This window comes from Schistocerca cancellata, chromosome 6, assembly GCF_023864275.1.
Source record: "Schistocerca cancellata isolate TAMUIC-IGC-003103 chromosome 6, iqSchCanc2.1, whole genome shotgun sequence".
NCBI lineage: Eukaryota > Metazoa > Arthropoda > Insecta > Orthoptera > Acrididae > Schistocerca > Schistocerca cancellata.
In genome coordinates, this window is record NC_064631.1 from 147,797,947 (window position 1) to 147,815,794 (window position 17,848).

General features: G+C 48.2%; 1 protein-coding gene across 1 annotated transcript in view; it reads right to left on the bottom strand.

Moving 5' to 3' along the window:
• Positions 1 to 17,848, bottom strand: part of LOC126191537 (uncharacterized) — a 174,248-nt gene that overhangs the window by 109,707 nt on the left and 46,693 nt on the right. The window lies entirely within an intron of this gene.

Sequence of the window (17,848 nt, forward strand, 5' to 3'; positions counted from 1 at the left end):
CCATACTCTCCCACCCCCGCCCGCTGCCGCGCCTGTATTCCCACGTCCCACTCGGTCTCCATCTCTCCACCCTCCTTACCCTCTCCCAAGGTGGCTTCCGCCAGCTCCCCCTCCCTGATGATGTCCTCCTTCCCTCCATCTACCCCTCCTATCAACTTTGACCCTCCCCCCACTTCCCGTGTCCTTTCCTTTAGGCACCCTCCCTCCATCCCTTCCCTTCCCTTCTCTTTCCTCTCCCCCCTTCCTCCACCCCTCTTCCCCTCCCCCTTCCTCCCTCCCCCCCTCTCCTCTGCCCATGGCATCTCTCCTCTCCCCTCTCCCATTCCCCTCCTCCTCCTCCTCCTCCTCCTCCTCCACTCTTGGCAGGTCCCCGGACTCGTACACGCTCAGTGGACTTTCACGCGCCGGAGATCATCGCCATCTGTGTGTTGTGTGTGTGCCTCGATTTATGTTTAGTGTTCTGTCACCGTCACGCCTCAACTGTTCACGTGTGCCGTCGCCGTCATCCGTGTTCTGTGCGCCGTGTCCCCAAGTGTTACTGTTTTTTCGCGTCCAGCCTGAACGGCTTCTTGTTTATTGTTTTTTGTATCTCCTTTTTTTTTCACGCCGTTTTTACTGTCTTGTCTGTATCACCTATATGTCATGTTATTGTTCCACTTAAGGCTGAAGAGCAGCGTACCATGCTGCTGCCAGTCCGCCTGTATCAGGTGATTAAACTTACAATAAAGAAAAAAAATATGCAGATTTCAGACGGAACTGATGAAAGATATAGCAATAATGGTACTGAAATAACAGGTCATCATCGAGAGGTCTGCGGCTATCATTCTGTTCAAAGATCAGTGAGACAGAAATTATGTGGGTGTAACTCAGCGCACCGAGAATTGGTTATAGGAGACCTTGCACTAGTTTAAAGTTATTTGAAATCATGAATAAGGTTCGCTGGAAGTCGCTATTTTTTTTCTTTATTGTTATTTTCAAACCTGGGTACAGGCAGGCCAGCAGCAGCATGCTACGCCGCTCTTTGGCCTCAGAGAAACACACAAGATATAAAGGAAGACAACGAGAGAAAAAACATGGTGGGCATAGAAACGGAGACAATCACTATTTAAAATACATGGAGCCGTTCGCGGGCGTAGAGACCAAGATAAAATTTGTTCAGACACTTGGACAGAGACGAATATTGTCACATGTGAACAGAGGTGCACAAAACGAATAATACTGAACCACTTAAGCACAAAACGACGATACACACAGAACACGAGGCGTAGATCTCCGGCGCGCGAATGTTCACTAACCGTGTATAAGTCCGGGGACCTGCCAAGAAAGGAGGAGGGGGGTGGGAGAGGGAGAGGGAGAGGGGAGAGCAGATGCCAAGGGCAGGGGAGATGGGGGGAAGGGAAGAAGGGGGAGGGGAAGCCCGGGGGAAGAGGGGAGGAGGGAGGAGACAGGGGAAAAGGAAAGAGAAGGGAAGGGAAGAGAAGGGAGGGAGGGTGCCGAAAGGAAAGGACACAGGAAGTGGGGGGGAGGATCAAAGTTGGTAGCGGGAGGTGTACAGGATCCGTATCCTTTCAAGGAAAAGGAGGAGGTGGGGGAAGGGGATGAGATCATACAGGATCCGCATGGGGGAGGGGAGACGGATGCGATAGGCGAGGCGGAGAGCATGGCGTTCAAGGATTTGGAGGGATTTATAAAAGGTAGGGGGGCGGAGATCCAGGCTGGATGGGCGTAACAAAGGATAGGGCGGATGAGGGATTTATAGGTGTGGAGGATTGTGGAGGGGTCCAGACCCCATGTACGGCCAGAAAGGAGCTTGAGGAGACGGAGTCGGGAGCGTGCCTTGGCTTGGATTGTCTGGAGATGGGGAGTCCAGGAGAGGCGACGGTCGAAGGTGACGCCAAGGTACTTAAGGGTGGGAGTGAGGGCGATAGGACGGCCATAGACGGTGAGATAGAAATCAAGGAGGCGGAAGGAAGGGGTGGTTTTGCCTACAATGATCGCCTGGGTTTTGGAGGGATTGACCTTGAGCAACCACTGGTTGCACCAAGTGGTGAACCGGTCAAGATGGGATTGGAGAAGGTGTTGGGAGCGCTGCAGGGTGGGGGCAAGGGCAAGGAAGGCGGTGTCATCGGCAAACTGGAGAAGATGGACGGGAGGTGACGGCGGCGGCATGTCCGCCGTGTACAAAAGGTACAGAAGGGGGGAGAGGACGGAGCCTTGGGGCACACCGGCGGAGGGGAAAAAGGTGTAGGAATCTGTGTTATGGATGGTGACATAGGAAGGACGGCGGGAGAGAAAGGAGCCGATCAGACGGACGTAGTTAATGGGAAGGGCGAAGGTTTGGAGCTTGAAGAGGAGACCGGAATGCCATACGCGGTCATAAGCGCGTTCGAGGTCCAGGGAGAGGAAGATTGCGGAGCGACGGGAATTAAGCTGGTCGGAAAGGAGATGAGTGAGGTGAAGGAGAAGATCGTCGGAAGAGAAGGACGGCCGAAAGCCACACTGGGTAACAGGAAGGAGGCGGTGCTGGAGGAGATGCTGATGGATGCGGCGGGTGAGGATAGATTCCAGGACCTTGCTGAAGACCGAGGTAAGGCTGATGGGACGGTAGGAGGAGACGGCGGACGGCGGTTTGCCAGGTTTAAGGAACATCAAGATACGGGAGGTTTTCCACAGGTCTGGGTAGTAACCAGTGGACAGGACTACATTGTAGAGCCTGGCCAGGGTGGAGAGGAAAGAGACACGAGCTTCACGAAGGTGACGGTAGGTGACACGATCGTGACCAGGAGCGGTGTTGCGTTTTGTGCGGAGTGTAGCAATGAGATCCTGTGTAGTCATAGGGGCATTGAGTTCCGTGTGTGCAATGTTGTCCAAGTACTGGAAACCAGGAGCGAGGGGAGGGACAGAGGTGTCAGTTCGGTCGCGGACATCCGGGAAGAGGGAATAATCGAACTGGGGATCATCGGGGATGGAAAACACATTGGAGAGGTAAGAAGCAAAGTGATTGGCCTTACTAAGGGAGTCAGGGAAAGGGTGATCATCATGGAGAAGAGGATAGTAAGGGGAGGGTTTAGTTCCGGTAAGGCGACGGAAGGCTGACCAGAACTTGGACGAGTTGATAGGTAGGGTAGCATTTAAATGGGTGCATGTCTGTCGCCAGTCCCGGCGTTTCTTAGCCGCGAGCAAATTACGAATGTGACGCTGGAGTTGCCGGTGGCGTCGTAGTGTGTCTGGGTCACGCGTGCGGAGGAAGGCACGGTAGAGGCGACGGGATTCACGGAGGAGGAGGACGGTCTGTGGGGGTAAGATAGGACGGTGGGGGTGGACGGCGACAGTAGGGACGTGGGCCTCCACGGCCTCAGACAAGGTCTGCTGGAGAAAGGAGGCGGCGTGGGTGACATCGTCAGGGTGGTGGTAGGTGAAGGGGTGGCTATCGACCTGGGTGGAAAGGGTATCCCGGTAGGCATTCCAGTTGACACGAGAATAGTCATGGATGTACTTAGGGGGAGGGTCATGACGAGGGTCAGGGCGGGGGCGACGACCGTCTGAAACGGTAAGGAGGACAGGGAGATGGTCGCTACCAATAGGCTCCAGGACATCCACCGTCATGCGGCCAAGGAGGTTGGGGGAGGTAAGGATAACATCGGGAGTGGAGTTGGATTCGGTGGAAGTCGCTATGTTTTTTTTTTTCTTTATTATGATTTCATTCCCCTGCCCCATATATATGTGCTGTCAGCAGCACAATCCGCCGCTCTTCAGCCGAGTGACCCGACAACTAAAACAAGAATAAAATAATACATACATAAGGAGATAAAAAAGGGGAACATAAAACAGAGTAAGGGGAGGAAATGGAGGTAAAAATACACTGACATGTAGACGTTCATTGGGGACAGTTAAAAAAGTCACCAGAAAGTTAAAAAATCACAGTTGGCGATTCTTAAAACACAGAGAAGACACTGGATGCGCATGCAAAGGTTAAAAGTTGGCCACAGTATTAAAAACACTCCGAAACAACACACTTAAAACCCACTTGGAGCACACACGACGAAGAATAAAACTACCAGGTGGGACCTGCCGAGGGAAAGGTCAGAGAGGATGGAAAAGGAGGGGAGAGCATGGGGCAGCTGGGGAAGCGGCGGGATGAAGAGAGGAGGGGCAACCGTGGGTTCACGAAGAGGCAGGAGACACATGGGGCGGGAGAGAAGTTGCTAAGTGCTCTCTTTCTTAAATACAAGCTCAAAAACATTACACGTATTTACGTGCCGTCAGTCAAGCTGCCTTAATAAAAACCCACGGTTGTTAACTGTATTGCTTGTCTTACTGGGTTAAACTGTTAACATAAAACTAGACGTCTCAATGGGCAGTGACAGTAATGTTTAATACGCCAAATACCTTCCCATGGTTGGCTTGCAAGCTGTGGAAAGAGCACTAGAATTCGCCGGTACAGAGTATCCCAGCAATTGGATAAAGCGACATCTGTGCGTAGAAACATGCACTACATGAACGGTGACGGCTGCGGCGTGCACGCTGTGACCAGGAAGTTGCACATGTGCAGGAGCACCGCACGCGTGCAGAATTTCTGGCCGGCCCTGCCATAAGGCCTTGAGTTGTCGCTGTATGCCTTGTGCGAATGCAGTCACTATGATGCCGCTCCCCCTGTCTGCAGCGAACCAAAATACGGCCATCATTTTCAAACAGACGATACCTGGATTTGTGGAAAACACTATCTGATGCCATTCCTGTCCCCAGTGACGTCGTTCCACACACTGTTGCCTTCCAGCATGTTTTTGCATATTCGTCAAAGATAGCCGAGAAGTGAACGACGCGCACGTAACGCATGCCGAAATAAAGGGCACAGTGCCGAAACACTTCGCCCCACACGAGCAGCAATTTGCCGCATCGATGCACCATTTTTTCTCATGCCAGCAACGCGCCCTCTTTCAAACTTACTGATTGGACGGTATGGTTCGCGCATACGTCTGCGAAGCCTCCTGCTCGTCTGGTCAAGTCACACTGACCCTTTCCTTTCGGTTTATAGCGACAAAGAGAGCCGCACCCACATTTTGGCGGTAAGTAGTATTGCGCCGCGATGTAGATGTTAACCTTGAATCCGAGGGCCGACATGGTTCAAATGCTAGTCACTTCTGCAGAACATACTAATGTACACGTCCTGTAAATATGAACGTCCCGTCTCTGGTCGTTCAAGGTGTTCTGTTTTTTCTGAACATGAGTTATTTCTGCTAATAAATTTACAACCACAAATTTATTCTTCATGTAAAACTAAAATTCATGTATTCCATGTAACAAAAGCTCAATTAGTGTATAAGCTGTATAACACCAAATATGTAAGTATCTAAGGTATCACACAGAATATGCCACAGCTACCAACAATTAGAAAAACAAATTACTGGATTCCATGTAGTGTCCTGACCTGCAGCACTCCAAGTAATATATCAATACGCACAAACACAACAAACATACATTAACACACACCATTTCAGATGAGACTAGCTTTAGGCTATTATCAACCAGCAAGTTACTAGACTATGTTCCACATCCAAATGTAGCATATCACTTCCCTCTGCATACTGTAACTTATTTTTACCACATTTATTGTATTACTTTTTTTAACGTTGCAGTATATAAATTATAGTCTCCTCAGCTAGGCAGAAACAAATTAGGTAGAACCGCTTGAACAATCGTAAAGTACTAAATTCTCTGTAACCTTAGAGAAATTTTTTATATTATGTTTTTTATACTATTTAAAATAGCGTTAACAGCAGCATGCTAATAATATTGTAACTATAAGGAGTCTTCGCTATTAATTATAGATTTAGTAGCACCTGACCCACCTTAATTTTCAAGGCCGTGCATTACTCTTTACTGTTAATGAAATAAATAAATAAATGTTCCAAAAAGTATTACCAGAAATCGCTTAGCAAGCTGCAACCCGAAATTGTGAACGATGTTGGATATAGAGCTCATCCACTATTATACTCTCACGCGAGTTCAAATGGTTCAAATGGCTCTGAGCACTATGGGACTTAACATCTATGGTCATCAGTCCCCTAGAACTTAGAACTACTTAAACCTAACTAACCTAAGGACAGCACACAACACCCAGTCATCACGAGGCAGAGAAAATCCCTGACCCCGCCGGGAATCGAACCCGGGCGTGCTCACGCGAGTTAATAGTGTTTGAAATAACATGAACTTATCAAGATTTGCTAATGACTGAATAAAAGTTCACTGAGACAAGTTTTTTATATGTCGAATTGACCTTAATAAGAGTGGCGGAAATTTGAGGCATTATTCTATTGGAGAAGTGTTAGCGGGTGTGGCTTCCCATTTGCACCCACCAACGTGTATATGTCAGACGTTAGGTGAATCACCTAAGCGAGTGTTATCTTAGGTGCTTATTTTCTACATATAAGAAATTCCAGATCTTATATCCTTTCCACACTATGTGTATCATACACTCCTGGAAATTGAAATAAGAACACCGTGAATTCATTGTCCCAGGAAGGGGAAACTTTATTGACACATTCCTGGGGTCAGATACATCACATGATCACACTGACAGAACCACAGGCACATAGACACAGGCAACAGAGCATGCACAATGTCGGCACTAGTACAGTGTATATCCACCTTTCGCAGCAATGCAGGCTGCTATTCTCCCATGGAGACGATCGTAGAGATGCTGGATGTAGTCCTGTGGAACGGCTTGCCATGCCATTTCCACCTGGCGCCTCAGTTGGACCAGCGTTCGTGCTGGACGTGCAGACCGCGTGAGACGACGCTTCATCCAGTCCCAAACATGCTCAATGGGGGACAGATCCGGAGATCTTGCTGGCCAGGGTAGTTGACTTACACTTTCTAGAGCACGTTGGGTGGCACGGGATACATGCGGACGTGCATTGTCCTGTTGGAACAGCAAGTTCCCTTGCCGGTCTAGGAATGGTAGAACGATGGGTTCGATGACGGTTTGGATGAACCGTGCACTATTCAGTGTCCCCTCGACGATCACCAGTGGTGTACGGCCAGTGTAGGAGATCGCTCCCCACACCATGATGCCGGGTGTTGGCCCTGTGTGCCTCGGTCGTATGCAGTCCTGATTGTGGCGCTCACCTGCACGGCGCCAAACACGCATACGACCATCATTGGCACCAAGGCAGAAGCGACTCTCATCGCTGAAGACGACACGTCTCCATTCGTCCCTCCATTCACGCCTGTCGCGACACCACTGGAGGCGGGCTGCACGATGTTGGGGCGTGAGCGGAAGACGGCCTAACGGTGTGCGGGACCGTAGCCCAGCTTCATGGAGACGGTTGCGAATGGTCCTCGCCGATACCCCAGGAGCAACAGTGTCCCTAATTTGCTGGGAAGTGGCGGTGCGGTCCCCTCCGGCACTGCGTAGGATCCTACGGTCTTGGCGTGCATCCGTGCGTCGCTGCGGTCCGATCCCAGGTCTACGGGCACGTGCACCTTCCGCCGACCACTGGCGACAACATCGATGTACTGTGGAGACCTCACGCCCCACGTGTTGAGCAATTCGGCGGTACGTCCACCCGGCCTCCCTCATGCCCACTATACGCCCTCGCTCAAAGTCCGTCAACTGCACATACGGTTCACGTCCACGCTGTCGCGGCATGCTACCAGTGTTAAAGACTGCGATGGAGCTCCGTATGCCACGGCAAACTGGCTGACACTGACGGCGGCGGTGCACAAATGCTGCGCAGCTAGCGCCATTCGACGGCCAACACCGCGGTTCCTGGTGTGTCCGCTGTGCCGTGCGTGTGATCATTGCTTGTACAGCCCTCTCGCAGTGTCCGGAGCAAGTATGGTGGGTCTGACACACCGGTGTCAATGTGTTCTTTTTTCCATTTCCAGGAGTGTATATTCCATTAATGTGGTAATACAGCCTACCGCACGCACCTGTGACTCTTGCAATGTTGGAACGAGCGGTTTCATTCGAGGTGATCGACGGATCACAATCAAACACCTCACTGCTCAACTGGTCGCCTTTGTTGGTAGTGCTGACACACTCGTCCACCAGTTGGGGTACTCAAAGGTATGTTCCCTCTGGGTTCCTCTACAGAAGACTGTAGAGCAACAAAGGACCATCTGTGCGGAACCGCTTGCACATTACGAGGCTGATCGGAAGAGCCACAGAAGATTAAAAAAAATGAGTTCACCACTTCGAACCGGAATCAAAACGACTATCCATGGGAGGCGCCATCCACCTCCGAAGAAAAAGTTGAAAGCCGCACGCTCAGCCGGTGACAGTCTTCTGGGACCATGAAGCGGTTATTCTGTTTGACGTCCTCCGTCACGACCAACTCTGAAGCGTTTAATGCTACCTTCGAAAATTTGAAGAAACAACTTCAGCGTGTTCGTCACCGCCGGCCGGGGTGGCCGAACGGTTCTAGGCGCCACAGTCTAGAACCGCGCGACCGCTACGGTCGCATGTTCGAATCCTGCCTCGGGCATGGATGTGTGTGATGTCCTTAGGTTAGTTAGATTTAAGTAGTTCTAAGTTCTAGGGGACTGATGACCTCAGAAGTTAAGTCCCATTGTGCTCAGAGCCATTTTTTTGTTCGTCACCACGAAAATGCAACGCAAGGCCTCACCCAAGTCTGCACACCAAAGAGGTGCTGACAAAACTTGATTGGACAGTTCTTCCTCATCCACCCTACAGCCCTGATCACCCACTTTCCGACTTCCATTTTCTTGGGCCAATGACGGATTCACTCCACGGGATGACGGGGAGATTATTGATGCGGCATGACGTTGAGTCCGATGTGACCAGCACAGTGGTACGATGCGCACATACAGGCCCTCCCAGTGGGACAAAGTAAGGCCATAGCTTTTAACGGAGTTTATTTTGAAAAACAGGGTTTTGTAGCCGAAAGAGTGTGGATTTCAAAAAAAGTGTTGCATTATTGAACACCCCTCGAAGATATCAGCTTGCAGTGCAGATTTAATATTTTCGAAACAAAGTAGCTCAGAACTTCTTTGCGACAGCATTATTATTGTTTCAGAATGATAATGAATATACACTCCTGGAAATGGAAAAAAGAACACATTGACACCGGTGTGTCAGACCCACCATACTTGCTCCGGACACTGCGAGAGGGCTGTACAAGCAATGATCACACGCACGGCACAGCGGACACACCAGGAACCGCGGTGTTGGCCGTCGAATGGCGCTAGCTGCGCAGCATTTGTGCACCGCCGCCGTCAGTGTCAGCCAGTTTGCCGTGGCATACGGAGCTCCATCGCAGTCTTTAACACTGCTAGCATGCCGCGACAGCGTGGACGTGAACCGTATGTGCAGTTGACGGACTTTGAGCGAGGGCGTATAGTGGGCATGCGGGAGGCCGGGTGGACGTACCGCCGAATTGCTCAACACGTGGGGCGTGAGGTCTCCACAGTACATCGATGTTGTCGCCAGTGGTCGGCGGAAGGTGCACGTGCCCGTCGACCTGGGACCGGACCGCAGCGACGCACGGATGCACGCCAAGACCGTGGGATCCTACGCAGTGCCGTAGGGGACCGCACCGCCACTTCCCAGCAAATTAGGGCCACTGTTGCTCCTGGGGTATCGGCGAGGACCATTCGCAACCGTCTCCATGAAGCTGGGCTACGGTCCCGCTCACGCCCCAACATCGTGCAGCCCGCCTCCAGTGGTGTCGGGACAGGCGTGAATGGAGGGACGAATGGAGACGTGTCGTCTTCAGCGATGAGAGTCGCTTCTGCCTTGGTGCCAATGGTGGTCGTATGCGTGTTTGGCGCCGTGCAGGTGAGCGCCACAATCAGGACTGCATACGACCGAGGCACACAGGGCCAACACCCGGCATCATGGTGTGGGGAGCGATCTCCTACACTGGCCGTACACCACTGGTGATCGCCGAGGGGACACTGAATAGTGCACGGTACATCCAAACCGTCATCGAACCCATCGTTCTACCATTCCTAGACCGGCAAGGGAACTTGCTGTTCCAACAGGACAATGCACGTCCGCATGTATCCCGTGCCACCCAACGTGCTCTAGAAGGTGTAAGTCAACTACCCTGGCCAGCAAGATCTCCGGATCTGTCCCCCATTGAGCATGTTTGGGACTGGATGAAGCGTCGTCTCACGCGGTCTGCACGTCCAGCACGAACGCTGGTCCAACTGAGGCGCCAGGTGGAAATGGCATGGCAAGCCGTTCCACAGGACTACATCCAGCATCTCTACGATCGTCTCCATGGGAGAATAGCAGCCTGCATTGCTGCGAAAGGTGGATATACACTGTACTAGTGCCGACATTGTGCATGCTCTGTTGCCTGTGTCTATGTGCCTGTGGTTCTGTCAGTGTGATCATGTGATGTATCTGACCCCAGGAATGTGTCAATAAAGTTTCCCCTTCCTGGGACAATGAATTCACGGTGTTCTTATTTCAATTTCCAGGAGTGTAGATCACAGGAGAAGCTGCACTTGGTCACTCGAGATTTCCAGTTGAGGTTTTTTTTAAAATTCAGCTGGTCCCGCGCTAGGCTGGGGAGTAAACGTGAAATTATGTGTTCGCCAGAAGGGGAAAGCCAATTTTCCTAAGTGGAAATAATAAACGAGTGGCAGACAAAGCCATAGTTGCTACGGGTAAAAAAGAGATTTCCTTTTCTTAAAAAAAAGAGGAAATCTCTTGCTATCATCACTTTGCCAGATTCCCATCATATCACGTTCTTCCTCTATAAATTAAATATTTTGCGTAATTTAAGCAATAAAATACTTAAAAAATGTCAGACCTTGAATGCATGAGCAGAGACAGCAAATTATTTTAAAATTGTTATCAATAGACACACAGATTAAATCGAATGTGCCACAAGGAAGTATGATTAGGGAACTGATGGATTAAGTGGTAGATAGATAATATTATTTGTAGCCTCAAGTTTTATCTATGTTATGCAATTACCACTTAAGTACTATCGCAGTGCACTGTCCCCGCAAATAACTGGTCGTTTTTGAGAAGATGCATCCCTGTTATGCATTCTGAAAATGGCTCTTATCATAGAAAAACGAAAACTTGGGCAGTTGAGAAAATAGGAAAGACACTGATGGAAAAAAATGCAAACACGAAGTAATGAAATTTCGGGAATATATTTGTCTAGCTAACTTATTTAAGTGATTAATGTTGTAAGATCACAGGTTAATGTAACCGCGAGAAACGCCATTGCAAATGTGAACTGCTGGTACCTTAAGAGGCGGTGTAGATGCCACAGTGTTGAATGCAAGAATGCAAACGTGCATGCATTGTGTCATACAGGTGCCGGATATCAGTTTGTGGGACAGAGATCTATGCCTGTTACACTTGGTTGGTCAGTAAAGGGTCAGTTAATGCTGGCTGTGGATGACTCTGGATGGAGTTGTCGTCCGACGGTGTCCCATGTGTGCTTGATTGGAGACAGATCTGGTGATCTAGCAGGCCAAGCAACCTGTCGATACTCTATAGAACATGTTGGTTATAATAGCGGTACGTGGGCGCGCATTATTCTGTTAGAAAACACCCTCTGTAATGCTGTTCATGAATGGTAGCAAAAAATCAAAGCACTATGTGATTTAACATCTGAGGTCATCAGTCCCCTAGAACTTAGAACTACTTAAACCTAAGTAACCGAAGGACATCACACACATCCATGCCCGAGGCAGGATTCGAACCTGCGACCGTAGCGGTAGCTCGGTTCCAGACTGAAGCGCCTAGGACCGCTCGGCCACCAGCGGCCGGCATGAACGGTAGCACAACAGATCGAGTCACCAAGCTGGCTATGTTACCAACCGTGCACAGGCTGGGTGACGACTCCAGCGAGCGAACAAATGGTGTAAATTGCCCTGAAGATGAAACCGGTTGGCGGCAAAATAAATAATGCGATTGTGACTGTCCTTTTGAGTAATTGATTATAAGTAAATTAATCGCTGTTTATCTCCATACAACTATGTTGTCTAAATTAAATTCATAGGCTTAATTTCTCCGCACTTGTCTTTTTAAGACACTCACAAAAGCACTAAAGACCCAAGAGTCGTATGCCGAGCACAATACATCATCATTATCAACATCGATTTCTGGATGGTTTGCAGATTTTGTTCTCTCGGGGCTAGATGTTTGTGTTATCCTCATCATGTCTTCTCATCTTCTTCGACGCCCAATTCGCCGATGTGACGTCTAATCGAAAGAGTTACACCAGATGGCCGAACAACCTCACATTGTGTCTTCCAGTCAATAATGCTCATTTCCGTTTACCAGAGTCGATTCTGCCGCCCTTGATCTACATCTACGTCTACATTATTACTCTGCAATTCACATTTAAGTGCTTGGCAGAGGGCTCATCGAACCACAATCATACTGTCTCTCTACCATTCCACTCCCGAACAGCGCGCGGGAAAAACGAACACCTAAACCTTCCTGTTCGAGCTCTGATTTCTCTTATTTTATTTTGATGATCATTCCTATTTATGTAAGCTGGGCTCAACAAAATATTTTCGCATTCGGAAGAGAAAGTTGTTGACTGAAATTTCGTAAATAGATCTCACCGCGACGAAAAACGTCTTTGCTTTAATGACTTCCATCCCAACTCGCGTATCGTATCTGCCACACTCTCTCCCCTATTACGCGATAATAGAAAACGAGCTGCCCTTTTTTGCACCCTTTCGATGTCCTCCGTCAATCCCACCTGGTAAGGATCCCACACCGCGCAGCAATATTCTAACAGAGGACGAACGAGTGTAGTGTAAGCTGTCTCTTTAGTGGACTTGTTGCATCTTCTAAGTGTTCTGCCAATGAAACGCAACCTTTGGCTCGCCTTCGTCACAATATTATCTATGTGGTCTTTCCAACTGAAGTTGTTCGTAATTTTAACACCCAGGTACTTAGTTGAATTGACAGCCTTGAGAATTGTACTATTTATCTAGTAATCGAATTCCAACGGATTTCTTTTGGAACTCATGTGGATCACCTCACACTTTTCGTTATTTAGCGTCAACTGCCACCTGCCACACCATACAGCAATCTTTTCTAAATCGCTTTGCAACTGATACTGGTCTTCGGATGACCTTACTAGACGATAAATTACAGTATCGTCTGCGAACAACCTAAGAGAACTGCTCAGATTGTCACCCAGGTCATTTATATAGATCAGGAACAGCAGAGGTCCCAGGACGCTTCCCTGGGGAACACCTGATATCACTTCAATTTTACTCGATGATTTGCCGTCTATTACTACGAATTGCGACCTTCCTGACAGGAAATCACGAATCCAGTCGCACAACTGAGACGATACCCCATAGGCCCGCAGCTTGATTAGAAGTCGCATGTGAGCAACGGTGTGAAAAGCTTTCCGGAAATCCAGAAATACGGAATCAACTTGAGATCCCCTGTCGATAGTGGCCACTACTTCGTGCGAATAAAGAGCTGGCTGCGTTGCACAAGAACGATGTTTTCTGAAACCATGCTGATTACGTATCAACAGATCGTTCCCTTCGAGGTGATTACGTGAGGTGTCCGACAAGGATCCATTTTAGGGCGCTTACTTTTTCTTTTATGGATCAACGAGCATCCGTCAGTAATTAATTGTTAAGGCTTTCCTTCCCAATTGACAAACTGCCTGTTCGCTTCTGTCTCGGGGTCTTCGGCCGACGTTTGTTCGATGATTTTTCTGACTTTTTGGAAGCACGAGTAGCTGGCATTGTCAAAGCCTCACCCTCCACTGCCGGCGGTGGACTGGAGCCGAGCTCGCGGCCGCAGACCATACGCAAATGGCGAGTCGAGGTCCGAGGGCCCCCCCCCCATGATCACCCCCGCTGCGGCTCCCCCCCTCAGTCCTAGATGGCTCTCCGACTGTAATGACCTCGATGTCGACTGGAAGTTAGCCTTCTGACTTCTTACTTCCATTAAGGAACCGAGTTGAGCACGGCAGCTAGGCCCCGACCTTACATTGGCCATGATTCTTACAGGTAAGGACTGCGCTTGTAAGGTCGACAAGGTCCAATATTCCAGATCCATAATAGAAAAGCTAGCACGAGATAAAATGAATGTAACTGTTGGTTGTTGTTATAATAGTACTTGTATTACATGTTTCATTTCAATGGTTTCAGGCTGTTACACACTTAAATGCAGAAAATTCTTCCAAGGCTGACTGTATGTGTGGTGTACAAGAGACACTAACAAATAAATACATAAATGTAAACGAACTCGCTATCATCAAGGGGAAATCTTTATCATCATCACCTTTAAGATATGGCCTGTGAGCCAGCTCCTCCTTCAAAGAAAAATATATCCCCATCTGGCGAAGGGTCTTCCTACACACCATCATCATTTTGACTTAAACTCCAGTCACTTTTCCATAATGTTGTTGTCCATTCACTGAATATGTTCTCTCCATTTTAGCTTTTTATCTTTTACTCCATCATTTATATTGAAGAAGGTTATGGAAAAAGAAAGTCTACGTTTACATTCACCCTCTGCAAACCTCTGTGAAGTGCGTGACAAAGGGTCCTTCCCATTGTATGGTATGCGTCCCACACACTTGAGCCAAATTCAAGGATGAGTAGCGCAGTTGTGTTTTGACTGCTTCTTCCAAGTGTTCCATCAATGAACCGAAAACGGCTACCTTCCTCACCTACGCTTGGGCCTTTATAATCATTCCGTTTCACATTCCCGCAGATTATACCACCAAGGTTACCACCAAGGTTACCACCAAGGTACCTGCAGAAATGGTTGATTCTAGTTGTGACTCACTGATATTGCAGCCACAGGTTACTGCGTTTTTGTGTTTTGTGACGTGCACGGTTTTATATTTATTATGATTTGGAGCAAGTTGTCATTCTTCGGACGAGTTTGAAATCTTACAACTATCTGACTGATATTTTTACAGCTATTTGCAGACAGTACATCATTATAGATAAGTGCATCATCAGCCAAAAGCATGAGATTATTATTAATGTTATCTGCCAGGTCAGTGATACACAAGGGTCCCACCAGACTTCCCTGGGGCACGACTGAAACAACTACAATATTAATTACGGCACAATGAAGCCTAGATTAATTAAAGAAATATGATGCAGGACGTATATTCAAGTCTATCAGTTTTCAGTGCCACATTGAAACGTCCCCTTAGAAAAATTAATGAATTACTGTGCTGATAAACCTCTTACATTATTTGATTTTCAAACAGCTGAGCAGAACTGAACGTACTCAGACATTTCGCTCTTCACCCATTCTGATCAACACTAAACTGACACACAATATTTTTTAGCGCAACGCGATCTGACTTCCAATAATCCCTACAAAAGAATGGCCCTAACTAACGTTAACTTATACCTTTCATGAATCACTTACCTCACAAAAATCTTCGTTACTCGAACTAATGCAATACAGCGAGCGCCACTACTGCCAGCTAAATAAAAGATTCAAACTACTGAAGGGACTAACTACTGATAGGCGTAGTTAGCAAATGAAAGATTTTGATAAAGAACAAACAATGTATTAACCTTAATAGTGTTCAAAAGTCATAATATATATATTTCAGTCCATGATATCCAATATTACAAATTTACTCTTTCTGATGGACACACGTCCTGATCGTCCGCTCTCAAAATTTCGCCATCTCTCTCCTGACATCCACCACTGCTGGCGGCTCACCTCCAACTGCGCAACGCTACGCGCTGTTAACAGCCAACTGCCCAACACTACAATAGCAAATTCCAACAATGCCACCCAGCCAGAGACTGCACACAGCACAGCCAGTGATTTTTATACAGAGCGCTACGTGGCGGTGGCGTTACCAATATAAGAACCTAAACAGCCTACTTGCAACATATCTGGAAACTATGTCAGCACCTGATCCCATTCAACTAAACTTCGGAGAAGCGAGGAAAAATGGACAATAGAAATTTAAACACGAAAACCCCATCCGATAAGGCAACAGTATATCAAAAATATGGAGTCTCCTATCCTTCACACACCTGAGTATCTGAGACTTAACGGTTTATTTTTTTTTTAATGTTTGAAATAATAATAAATTAAACTTTCAATGCTGGTTTAAACTGTTCGTGGGTTTCAGAATGGGTGAATGGTTTTAATAATTTGGTTACGTTTAAAGTCTAGGGGCCGAGCAACGCATTAGGCGCAATATTCTGAAGACAAGTCACACGAAGTTCAATACTTTAAAAAAAGAGTATGCGGTGAAAAATAAATAATGATCGCACTACACTTAATCTTTGACTCCTTTTTAAGTTGAACCAACATAATGATAGCCTAAAAGCTTTTAAATTAAAAGACCAGAACAGTATACCACGTTAACTAATGAGTAGTTCCAGTAAACTATTGAAAACTGTTCTAAGTTAAATTGCGCGTGTTCATATTTGGGGTTCCACCAGACTGGCGAACCAGTAGAAATCACAAGTCAAAAACGTCCGTATACTCGGCGAAAATACTTCAGAGTTCGCTTCTTTTTACCTTATGTGAATTGTTCTAACTCCCCACTTTCGCTAATTCGCCAAAATTTTCCCAAATACGCAAGACTATATGACCCCAGGTTTTCTTAACAATGCGGAGACGTGATCCAATCGCCGCTCATGTATGTGTCCTTACTGCTTCAGCTCTGGCAAACGAGTGATCCGCCCCGTTTTATGCCCTAGCACCGTCATTACCAAAATTCGCATACTTGAGTTTGCCATACATATTTAGAAACTACGAGTTCAAGTGGCTCTGAGCACTATGGGACTTAAAATCTATGGTCACCAGTCCCCTAGAACTTAGAACTACTTAAACCTAACTAACCTAAGGACATCACACAACACCCAGTCATCACGAGGCAGAGAAAATCTCTGACCCCGCCGGGAATCGAACCCGGGAACACGGGCGTGGGAAGCGAGAGCGCTACAGCACGACCACGAGCTGCGAACGAAACTACGAGTATTAATCTTACACTACACATATATGATATATCAGACAACATGTAAATTTCTCAATTTTCCACTGGTGTCTTCAGTTGTTTTCTTTTCTTTCTTTTTTTTATTTGCTGAGTTTATTAGTTTGCTCGATAATCAAAGTTTTGTCAGTGTAAACGTTACTTTCGGCTATCTTCATTATATCATTTTGTGTAAAACTGGCATTTCAAGGCTCAGAATATACACTCCTGGAAATGGAAAAAAGAACACATTGACACCGGTGTGTCAGACCCACCATACTTGCTCCGGACACTGCGAGAGGGCTGTACAAGCAATGATCACACGCACGGCACAGCGGACACACCAGGAACCGCGGTGTTGGCCGTCGAATGGCGCTAGCTGCGCAGCATTTGTGCACCGCCGCCGTCAGTGTCAGCCAGTTTGCCGTGGCATACGGAGCTCCATCGCAGTCTTTAACACTGGTAGCATGCCGCGACAGCGTGGACGTGAACCGTACGTGCAGTTGACGGACTTTGAGCGAGGGCGTATAGTGGGCATGCGGGAGGCCGGGTGGACGTACCGCCGAATTGCTCAACACGTGGGGCGTGAGGTCTCCACAGTACATCGATGTTGTCGCCAGTGGTCGGCGGAAGGTGCACGTGCCCGTCGACCTGACACCGGACCGCAGCGACGCACGGATGCACGCCAAGACCGTAGGATCCTACGCAGTGCCGTAGGGGACCGCACCGCCACTTCCCAGCAAATTAGGGACACTGTTGCTCCTGGGGTATCGGCGAGGACCATTCGCAACCGTCTCCATGAAGCTGGGCTACGGTCCCGCACACCGTTAGGCCGTCTTCCGCTCACGCCCCAACATCGTGCAGCCCGCCTCCAGTGGTGTCGCGACAGGCGTGAATGGAGGGAC